The sequence below is a fragment of the Solanum pennellii genome, chromosome 5, assembly GCF_001406875.1.
Source record: "Solanum pennellii chromosome 5, SPENNV200".
NCBI classification, from domain to species: domain Eukaryota; kingdom Viridiplantae; phylum Streptophyta; class Magnoliopsida; order Solanales; family Solanaceae; genus Solanum; species Solanum pennellii.
The window spans coordinates 16910016-16920194 of record NC_028641.1 but is presented as its reverse complement, the minus strand read 5'-3'; the positions used below and the strand labels follow the sequence as shown (position 1 = coordinate 16920194).

General features: G+C 40.1%; 1 pseudogene; it reads right to left on the bottom strand.

Annotated features, from left to right (window-relative positions):
* Positions 1-643: 643 nt before the first annotated feature.
* On the bottom strand, positions 644-1258 carry LOC114077141 (annotated as a pseudogene).
* Between the last annotated feature and the right edge of the window lie 8921 nt (positions 1259-10179).

Genomic DNA, 10179 nt, shown 5'->3' with positions numbered 1-10179 from the left:
AAAAGATGAGTTGGGGTAGAAAACAAAGGTCCATTGTAGGCTCAAATTATTTGGATAAAAAAGGACTAATTTCATTTGGTTTTCTTTCATTTAGGCTAAAGGTTGACTATGTTTAACAGGGGCCTATGATCCTTTCCTAATTGTCTCACACATGTTACTTTTTTTTTAGGATTAACCGGGCAAGTTCTAGCTAGGTACCAAGGGTGGACTATTCAACTTTCCTCACACTCACTTAACACCTCATTACCCTAACAGATTATCGGACACCTAGTTCTAGCATTAGATTGACGGTCATGCAATGGTGTACCTCTATGTCATTCTTAGAGCCAACACATTCAATATTCGCTATGCCTAATCATGCAAACATTCATTTTAGACAGTATATCATTGCATTTTAGCCATCATGCTTTAGATTTCACACATACTTTGTACAAGGTAATATGCTGGTTCAATAGTAAAATAATCACTCTTTTAGGCAAAAAAAGCCCAAGAGAGGATAATGAGTTGGGCTACTCAAACTTCACCCTAGCACTCATTTTCCATTTACCCCACCCCCAACAAAAAACATGCAATTGTCACCAATGTATAATAAATATAAACAAGGTGGTAGGTGAAGCAAACTTGAGGCGCATAGAGCCGACGATCAACAAGCTGGCGGGTCCGGTATCTCAGAACCCGCTCCCTCAGACGTAGGGACACCATCAGTAGTGTTTGCACCAATAACAACACCCTCGGAAGTGCTTCTCTCAACATTAACAATCCAGGAGTTAGACACCCCAGCAACTAACTCATGAGCCCTCATCTTCCGGGCCTACTCATCCATCAACGAGTCTCTTCTCACAGCCTCCAACTCAGTACGCTCTCTCTTCCTTGCATGAGCCTCATCACCCTCTCTGGTCTGGTGCCTCTTGGTATGCTCACGTGGTAGAGGCAGTGGCGCAGTGTTTGTCTAGAACAGTGTAGCAAGTAGCGTATCCTCAGCAAGCTCTGCAGGTGTGGCCTCAGACTCAGGTACCCGCGCATCTAGGAGGATGGCATCCACGTCAGACCTCAGACTCGCCACAGCAGCCTGGAGAGTCTTCAAGTCAATAGTAGGGGTTGGCCGGGCGATAACTCTTAACTTGAAGGCGTCAAGGCACTGATGGACAGCAAGAATCTTCCGCTCAGTCTGCTGGGCAATATTCTTCTCAATCTGCTCCTCCGCCTCAGCTATAGAATTCTGCATCCAAGGCTGGATATGGTGCAGTAGTGTGGCCATCTGGGACTCTAACTTTTCGACCCTAGCAATTGGGACCAGTGCTGCAGATGGAGTGGAGCGTGAGGAACTCGGGGTTGTGCTAGTACCCGGGATAGACTCGACCGTGGTGGTTTCGGTAGGCTTTGATGTACTTTGATTAGCCCCTTGGGATTTCTCTACCGTGTCCTCCAAGTTCTCTTCTAGCGGCTGCACCTCTACTCTGGGCCCTCTGTGGGGGCGTCGCCTCATTTGCCTCGTACCAAATGAGAACTATATCAACCATCCCTGTAGGAGTCCTAAGAACATCAATATGTCTTATAGGCACTCAAGCAGACCTAAACAACTCGAATACCAGGCAGGGGAAAGGGTACGTGGTGGTGGCCTTAAAGGCCCTCTCATGAATAACTACCAACAACAGTCTCAGAATGTCCACGTCGAACCCAGCAACCAAAACAGCTACCAATACTGCCCTATCCCATGTAACAATATTGTCAGCAGCAGTGGGGGATAGGTAGAGACGGATCAATAGCCAGATAAATTTTTCCTTGAATGTAAGGTTGGACTTTTTGATGACCCCTCTGGGCTCCAGCACCCAATCTGCACCCTCGCCATACACAGAAATATGCTGGGCTATCCACCACTTGGTGGTCTCTCTCAGCCTTGCATCACGCTGGAAATGGCCTCCTTTATCAGCTTCCACCGATAGTCTAACTCGGGGGTAAGGAGCTCCCTGGTAGAATCTATGTTAGCGTTGTAAAAAAAAGGTGAATAGTAGGTAATGAGATGTTTACCCTGCGGCCACGGACTCGAAGATGATCAAGTGGTGCCTTATTATAGGGATTAGACCTCCTATACACGAAAAGAAAGGAGAGTCCCTACATAATATGCATAGAACTCTCGCACCACCTCCTCGCTGTAGCGTCTAACGCTCGTAGCCATCCACTCTAGCCAATGGCGGGTGAAGAAAGCATGTACATCTAGGACTGTATGAAGACTCCTTATAACAACTCGCCACTCGACTGTCACAGTCGGAGTCATGACCCCCTTATCGTTGAGCATCTTGGCATCCCTGTACACATGGTATTGTCCTTCTACACACCACCAGTTGGGCTGATCAGCAACCGGTGCAGGGATGTAGGTCAAGGGTGTTGGAGTGGAATCCGCACTATCAGCCTCATTAGACAAGACAAAATGGACCGGCACAGTAGGAATAGTGGGATCATGTGAAGAGGATGTTTCCTCAGACCCTGAAGCCTCCTGACGCTCCCTCAGAACCAATGGTAGACCCAGACGGTGAGCCGGTCTATGTGCGCTCCACATCACACTGGGAGGCATTGACTATGCTGGACGCCACCTTCGTGGGCGTTCCCCAAGTGGTCCTAGCAGCACGTGTTGGTTTCCGGGTGTCTAGTGGCACGATTCTGGATCATCATCATCGTCCGAGCCAATCACCAGCCAACGTGAAGGTGAAATAGACTTTTAACGTGCTCTTTAGTAGATTAGGTCTTGCTTAGAAACCATTGGTACCTGCAAAAGAGAGTTATTAGCTTCAGTGTAAACGTCTGACACACCCTAGAGAATCAAGCCCAAACTTGGAAACACAAAACAATGTCCAATTCAGAACTGCAGAACTTACCGACGGGCACTACAGATAATGCGTCGATGGAATGACGGTCCGTCAGTGAACACTTAGGGAATATTTTGAAAGTTGCATGATTAAAAGTTATTTTAGAGCCGAAAAACCCGCAGGACGGTCTGTCGTTCACCCCCGTAGGTAGACACATAGACTAAAATATAGGAACCCTCACCAAACAGGGTTCTGTTAAGGGGGAACCCATCGATGGCCCCCTAAACTTGGCATGAACTTTCACTTGGGCACCTCAAATGGTGGATTTTCACATTAAACACCTAACGTTGGGTACCTATGTGTCACTTAATCACTTTTTGCAAAGCTGGAGTGCTGCGTGAATTTCACTGATGCTAGGCGCATAAACATGAAAATTGTGTCTGATGCGGAGTCCCCAATGGTAATATTACTCCACATACCTTATTTATATTGATGTTTCCAGTTATACCCTAATTTTAACCCCAATTTCTCTCTTCTTTTCCAATTTGTTTCTTCTTTTTCAATTTCTCTTCTTCAGCCTTTCACGTCAAGCTTCTCCAATTCTTCTATGGCATATGTGGATGAAGGTCGATATTGTAGGTGTGGTAATGACGCGTTATTAAAGACTTCATGGACACAATTAAATCCAGGGAGAAGGTTTTTGACTTGTAGATTTTCAAAGGTAAAATTCTTGTTTTCCTTACATTTTTCAGGTCAATTAGACGATTAATTCATTTACGTCTAATTCTATTTGTTTGGTTTTATAGAAAATGGGTGGTTGTGACTATTTTTTTTGTTATGAAGATCTATACCCTCCACAAGCAAATAAGGTAATGTGGGGATTGTTGAAGAAAGTTAATGCTTCTGATGAAAAGTTAAAGCGAGTAAGAAATGTCTTTATTGTTGGTGTCATTACTATTGGGTTGCTTATGTTTGGAATATGGAAATTGAAGCATAATTGTTAGTGTTATTGAGGTTTTTATATAGTACTATTTTGATGAGCCAAACAGTGTTCGATGTATTAGTATTTTAGATGTTGTTGTTGCTGTAAATTTTTTATGTAATTGTCTTTTTGAATTCAATGAAATTCTAAGTTCTATTAGTATTTTGATCTTGTTATTACTGTAATATAAAAAGAAAAATCATATTTGTGATAATGTAACGTCAAAATTACACAATACGTAGACAGTCATATTGAATGTTCAATAATGAGTTAAAAGTTAGCATTATGCTACATAATATTCAAGGATACAACCCAAAAAAGTGTACCAAAATAAGGTCCCAAAATAAAGCTACCACAAACAATAGTTACATACAACCTTCACAAAAATGTTTACTAGTACAAAAATAAAGCTAGCATACTCTAAAAACATATGACAATTGGTGTTACTTCTTCTTTTTGTTTGCCATTTGCTGCAATTAGGAAGTGGTGACAGCATCCTTGCTTTTACATCTTAAGCCTCTAGGATTAAAAGTACTATCTATACCCGTTATACTTGCATCCTTGTAACTTGAACCTGTTGGTAGAATTCTTTGACTTGAAGTCCCAGGCTGTTTTTCGAAGAACAAATCAAAATTAATATATAAATTTTAAGACATTTAAGAGATAGTTAGTGACACACTTACGTTTAGTATTTGGATTCCACTTGCACTTGTGTAAATGCCAAATCCAACATTACTTGCTCCACCTTTAGTTTGCCTCTTTGGTCCCTCTCTTGCAGAATCTTCTCCATTTCCAACATTTCCTCTTTTTTGTCTAGCAGTTTGTCTTGTCCTTGGAGGTAGTTGACTTGTTATTCCTTTTGTAACAGGAATACTTGTATCCCCAACCGGTGGTGTTTTGTCTTGTTTTTGCAGTTTCCCTTGCCCTTTTAACTCTACTGGTATCACCACAAACTGTTGTTGAAGAAGCACGATTGTTTGATGTTGTTGGTCCAGGTTGATAGTAGCTTGTTTGTTCAGGGTGGCTACTTCCTTGTGAACTTTGACTAGCAGTGAAGTGTGAATTATGGCTAGCTGGTTGTGAAGTATGGACACCAACCTAAATATAAAATATAAAGTATGTTCATAATATTCAACAAGACTTCTAAAAAGGCACAAACAAATAATAAATTATTTTACCTTGCGATATTTCTTGTTGTGTCCTGGTTGTTTACAGTGGGAACAAGTAATTTTCACCCCTTGTTTGGACATCTTTCCATACTTCTTTCTTGGTTCATCTTTACTCTTTCTTCTATTTCTTGGAGGCCTGCCAGGAATTTGTTTAGGCTTAGGAGGCTCAATCCTTGGATTGTTAGTTTCAGGCCACATCTTCATATTTGAAATTGGGTGAATGAAATGACTATAAGCCTTTAAGAAGGTATCCTTCCTATACCAATGCTCCACAAGTGGTTCAGGTTCATGTTCTATGTGGTACAATGCAGAAATAGCATGTTGGCATGGAATGCCTCTCAACTGCCAAGTTCTACAGCTACAAACTCTATTAGTCAAGTTGATTGTATGCCTATACTGCCCTTCTCCAACCTCAAACCCAACATCAGCATTCCAAAGCACCTTGCATGCCCTAGACTTTTCCTTATTCTCCTCTAACATAAGTCTAGCCAAAGGTGCGATATCACATATCCAGGTGTCAGCAAACGTAACCATATCCACAGTTCTAGTCATTAATTTTCTCCTAATTTCCACCAACATGGTTATTATCGATTTGTGTTTACAAGATAATAACCATGAGTTAAAGGTTTCAGACATGTTATTTTCAACTGCATAACATTTGGAGTACTTTTGAAAGAAAGCTCTAACCCATGACACTCTTGGATAATGTAATAGATCTTCATTAATGTTTTCATTACCATGTTTGCTCATTTTGTAAAGCTCCTCATTGTACTTCACTTCAAAAATTTCCTTCGAACATCTCCAAAATTGTTTTCTCCTTTCCTCTCCCTTCCATATTTTACTCCATTTATACCAGATGTGTCTAGCACACATTCTAACTTCAGCATTTGGCTGGCAGCAGTTCAGCAACAGCTCCTTGAAGACCCTACAAATACAACTAAATACAGTTCAAGAAAGAAAACATATTTTTAAAATCTTCAATTATCAAAGTAATAGACAATAATTACCTTCTGCATATCTGATATTACAGTAAGACCCTGTCCAGTACCCAACTGCAAGTCATCTTTCAAGTAGTTGATAAACAAGCTCCAACAGTGTTTAGTCTCCTTGTCCACAACTGTTCAAGCTATATGAAACATCTGATTGTTTCCATTCCTTCCAACTGCTACAAGAAGTTCACCTTTACAAGCTCCATTTAGGAAACATCAATCGAATCCTGTTATTCTTCTACATCCTTCTTTCCACCCCTTCTTCAATGCATCCAAGCATAAATAGAAGTACACAAACAATTTTTATCCTGGTACAGTTTCCTTATCCGTTCTTACCAAAGCAGAACTACAAGGATTGGTTTGTTTTATAACTTCAGCATAATCACATAACCTTGCAAATTCCATATTTCAGTCACCCATATTTTCTATAAGGATCATCATTTTTGCCTTGTAATAAATTGTTCTACCCACATGCAGTTCTAGCTCCTCCCTGCACAATTCTTGTATTTCCCAAATCCTCAAAGATGGTTGTTTAGTTATTTCATCCTTGAATTTGTTTGCTAGGAAATTAGTTGTACACATTTTGTTCTTATTAGATGGTAAACATTTGTGTATAGGATGGTAATTCTCAATCATAAAGTTACCAGAATCCCTATCAATAGCACCATAGCACAACCATTTGCATTTTTCTTGGAATTTACATTTAGCTCTTACTCTATGAGCTTCATTAAGCCTTAACTTAATCTGATAATTTTTTTCAATATCATATTTAGCTAGAGCATTTCTAAATTCCTTAGCATTCTCAAAAGTCATTCCAAGTTCAAAAATAGCAACACTACATTCACCATCATACCTGACCTTTTTTATCTTTCTTCCGCCTGGTAGATCAACACCTCGAACAACTTCTGCATCTAGGATATCAGTGCTATTATCACTGTCACATTCTGAGCTATCAATGTACTTCTCATTCCCTCCCAATCTGCCAACATATTTATCCTTCTTATTTACTCCAATATCTTCAAAGCCTCTATCTACAACTGCCTCACCTATTGGCACTTCTTCAGTTACTATTTTTGTCTTCCTATCTTTTTTCTTTCTAAGATTAGGATTTCTTTTGTTTCTCCTTTCAGCCCTAGGGATCTCAGTTCTTTATCAACATCTGAATTATCTTTATCTGGAATATCATCTACATCTAAATCACTACTAATCAAATCTGATTCAGCTTCCTTATGATTTTTATCACCTCCATTCAAATTTGAATCATTGTCGACACTCCCCTCAGCATTAATGCCCACATATTCATCAACAGTGTCAGACCATGGTAAAACAGAATAGGGAGCAGGTAATTCTTCTTCTAATTCATCAACTTCATGGACCACATAGACATGAAACTCATCACCATCTACCAAGTGTTTCATATATTCTAACAGTTGAGTATCAGAAGTAACTTGAACTAATTCATCACCATCTCATATATTCTAACAGTTGAGTATCAGAAGTAACTTGAACTAATTCATCACCATCTTTACAGTAAAATGCTTTAACATTTGTGTACCAAAGTTCTTTAGGGTAGGAAAGAAACTCGACAAGAAGAAAATAGTCTTTATCTACGGTGACACCATATACATCTACTTCCCGTTGGTAAGTAAGTTTAGGGTTTGAAATAACACACACCCCATGATGAAAACATGTTAAATATAGTTGTCCATATCCCAACAAGGAGACCCACCCCCACTAAAATGCAATACCCAAAAAGCCCCTTCCTTTATCAGCACTGCTAAGACCAAAACCTAGATTCAAAATAGAAACAAAGCAGAATCAATAACAAAATACATCTTCTACAACCAAAAATTAAAGGTAAAAAAGCAAAATGGTGACAGCGCAATACCTCGTCAATTTCACATCGTACAACACGATACCTCGTAAATACAACCTTAAACCTGCAAATGTTGACACAAAATACAACAATGGTTATTACTAACAATGAATTGAAGGAAAAACAACGCTATACATGCGAAAGAAAAGTCATTGACCTAGTTTTCGTCTGAGAAGAAGGAGAAACAGAGAAACGCATGAAGGAAGTTGAAAGAACTTTGTGGAAAGATGAATCAATTTTCCTTTTTCTTTTATCTAATTGAATTTGTCCAATAATTTGAAAAAAATATAAGCGTAAATAAGTTTACGAGTTTGCATAATATAATTGGTAACTTAATCCACGTAGAACGGGTTGTGTTGCACGCGCCTATGGTATACAGAAATTAGTGAAAAAAGTGTTTAAGTGACACATAAGTACCCTATGTTAGGTGTTTAAAATGAAAACCCACCAGTTGAGGTGCCCAAGTGAAAGTTCGTTCCAAGTTTAATGGGCTACTGATGACTTCTGCCTTCTGTTAAAGACGACGGACGTGCAGGATGGTCCGTCGATTAACCGACAAACCATAGACCACATCAGTCATTCAAGATTTAGGCAAATATGGGGAGTGGATAAAGACGCACCCCATCGACGGTCCATGAACTGACCCACGGTCCATAGATAGGGTCTCGTACTGTTGGTCAGATAGATTTTTTGTAAGGAATGACTGGTACCCCAAAGAACAATGTTCAAACAAACTAAGATACATTAAGTTCATCTAGCAATTAACAAACCATTTTTTCATTCTTGAGGGCATGGATTATCACAAATTCAAACTTAGATTCTAAAGGACCTTCAAACCCTAAGTCGAAAACAACAACACTCAAAACACAGTACATTTCAACAATAAACTCCCAACCCATTCACTCTCCATTATTTGAGGGGACTAGGAACTCAGTTTCAACAATTCAAGCATGCAATTTTGTCCCAAAGTCAAGACCCATATACGTATTTCATAAATTTAGCGTGTAAATGAACGAGAATTCATTGAGAAGTGCAAAATGACATGCCTTTGTACTGTATTAGAGTGAATGGGGAGATGAATTTCTATAAGAAACCACACCGATCCAAACTTTGAACACCGACCGAAATGAAGACAGAAGCAGATGGGAATTCGGAGAGAAAAGCTTTTGGGATTTATGGGGATTTGGGGAAGAGAGAAATCAGAGTGTTTGAGGGGGGAGTAAATGGGTGTGTGAGTAGAGGAGTTGAAGGAAAATGGGGAAGGAAATGTTTAGGAAGGGTATTTGAAAGGGTGGGGTATCTGAAAAGTTTAAAAATTGAATATAGAGCCGGTCGGGTCGGGTCGGGTAATTGGGTCTGGGGAACTAACGATTCCCCGTCGATGGACCGTCGATGGTCCATCTTCATTTCGTCGATGGTCCGTTGACTGTTCCCTAACTTAGGAAAAAATTAGAAATCATATCTGGGATCGCGGATGCCATCGACGGTCCGTCGATGGGACAACGGTCCGTCGGTTAGTTTGTCGATCAGTGCACCAGACCAATTTATGTAGATTTCTGGTGATTTGGTCCCTGCACATTGAACACCCAATAAGCTAACCTTTATTTTTCTGGACACTTTTTAGACACGGACCCTAGTCTACTCTATACCCAATATTTCTAAAAGAAATTTAAAGAAAATGCATACATGATATTAATTAAAAACCGAAATAATGCACTACTCCTAGACAATCAAGAAAAAACTATTGTTGGCTAGAGGATACATATTGGGTTGCCTCCCAATCAGCGCTTGATTTAACGTGTGCGGCATGACTCAAGACTCTCGATTACTCAGACTTCATCAAGATGGTATGCCTCAACCACTTCATTTGTATTTTCCGCATGCCCTAGGTAGATTTTGATTCTTTGTCCGTTCACCGTGTAACTTACGCCTCCTTGTTCTCCAACTCAACCGCACCATGAAGGAAGACTTGAGTGATCAAGAATGGGCCAATCCATTTAGACTTGAGTTTGCCCGGAAACAAGCGCAACCTAGATTTGAATAAAAGCACCAAATCCATCCACGAAGTCGCGCTTCTCAGTCTTTTGGTCATGGTACTTCTTCATATATTCTTTATAGAGGGCTGAACTTTCATATGCCTTCAATCAAAACTCATCAAGTTCATTTAATCCATTCAACCTCTGCTGCGCGGCTTCATTCCAATCCATCTTCAGTTTCTTCATTGCCCACATGGCCTTATGCTCTAACTCAACCGGCAAGTGACAAGCCTTCCCATATACAAGTTTGTATGGAGACATACCTATGGGAGTCTTATATGGTGTCCGATAGGCGCAAAGAGAATCATCAAGCCTCCTTGACC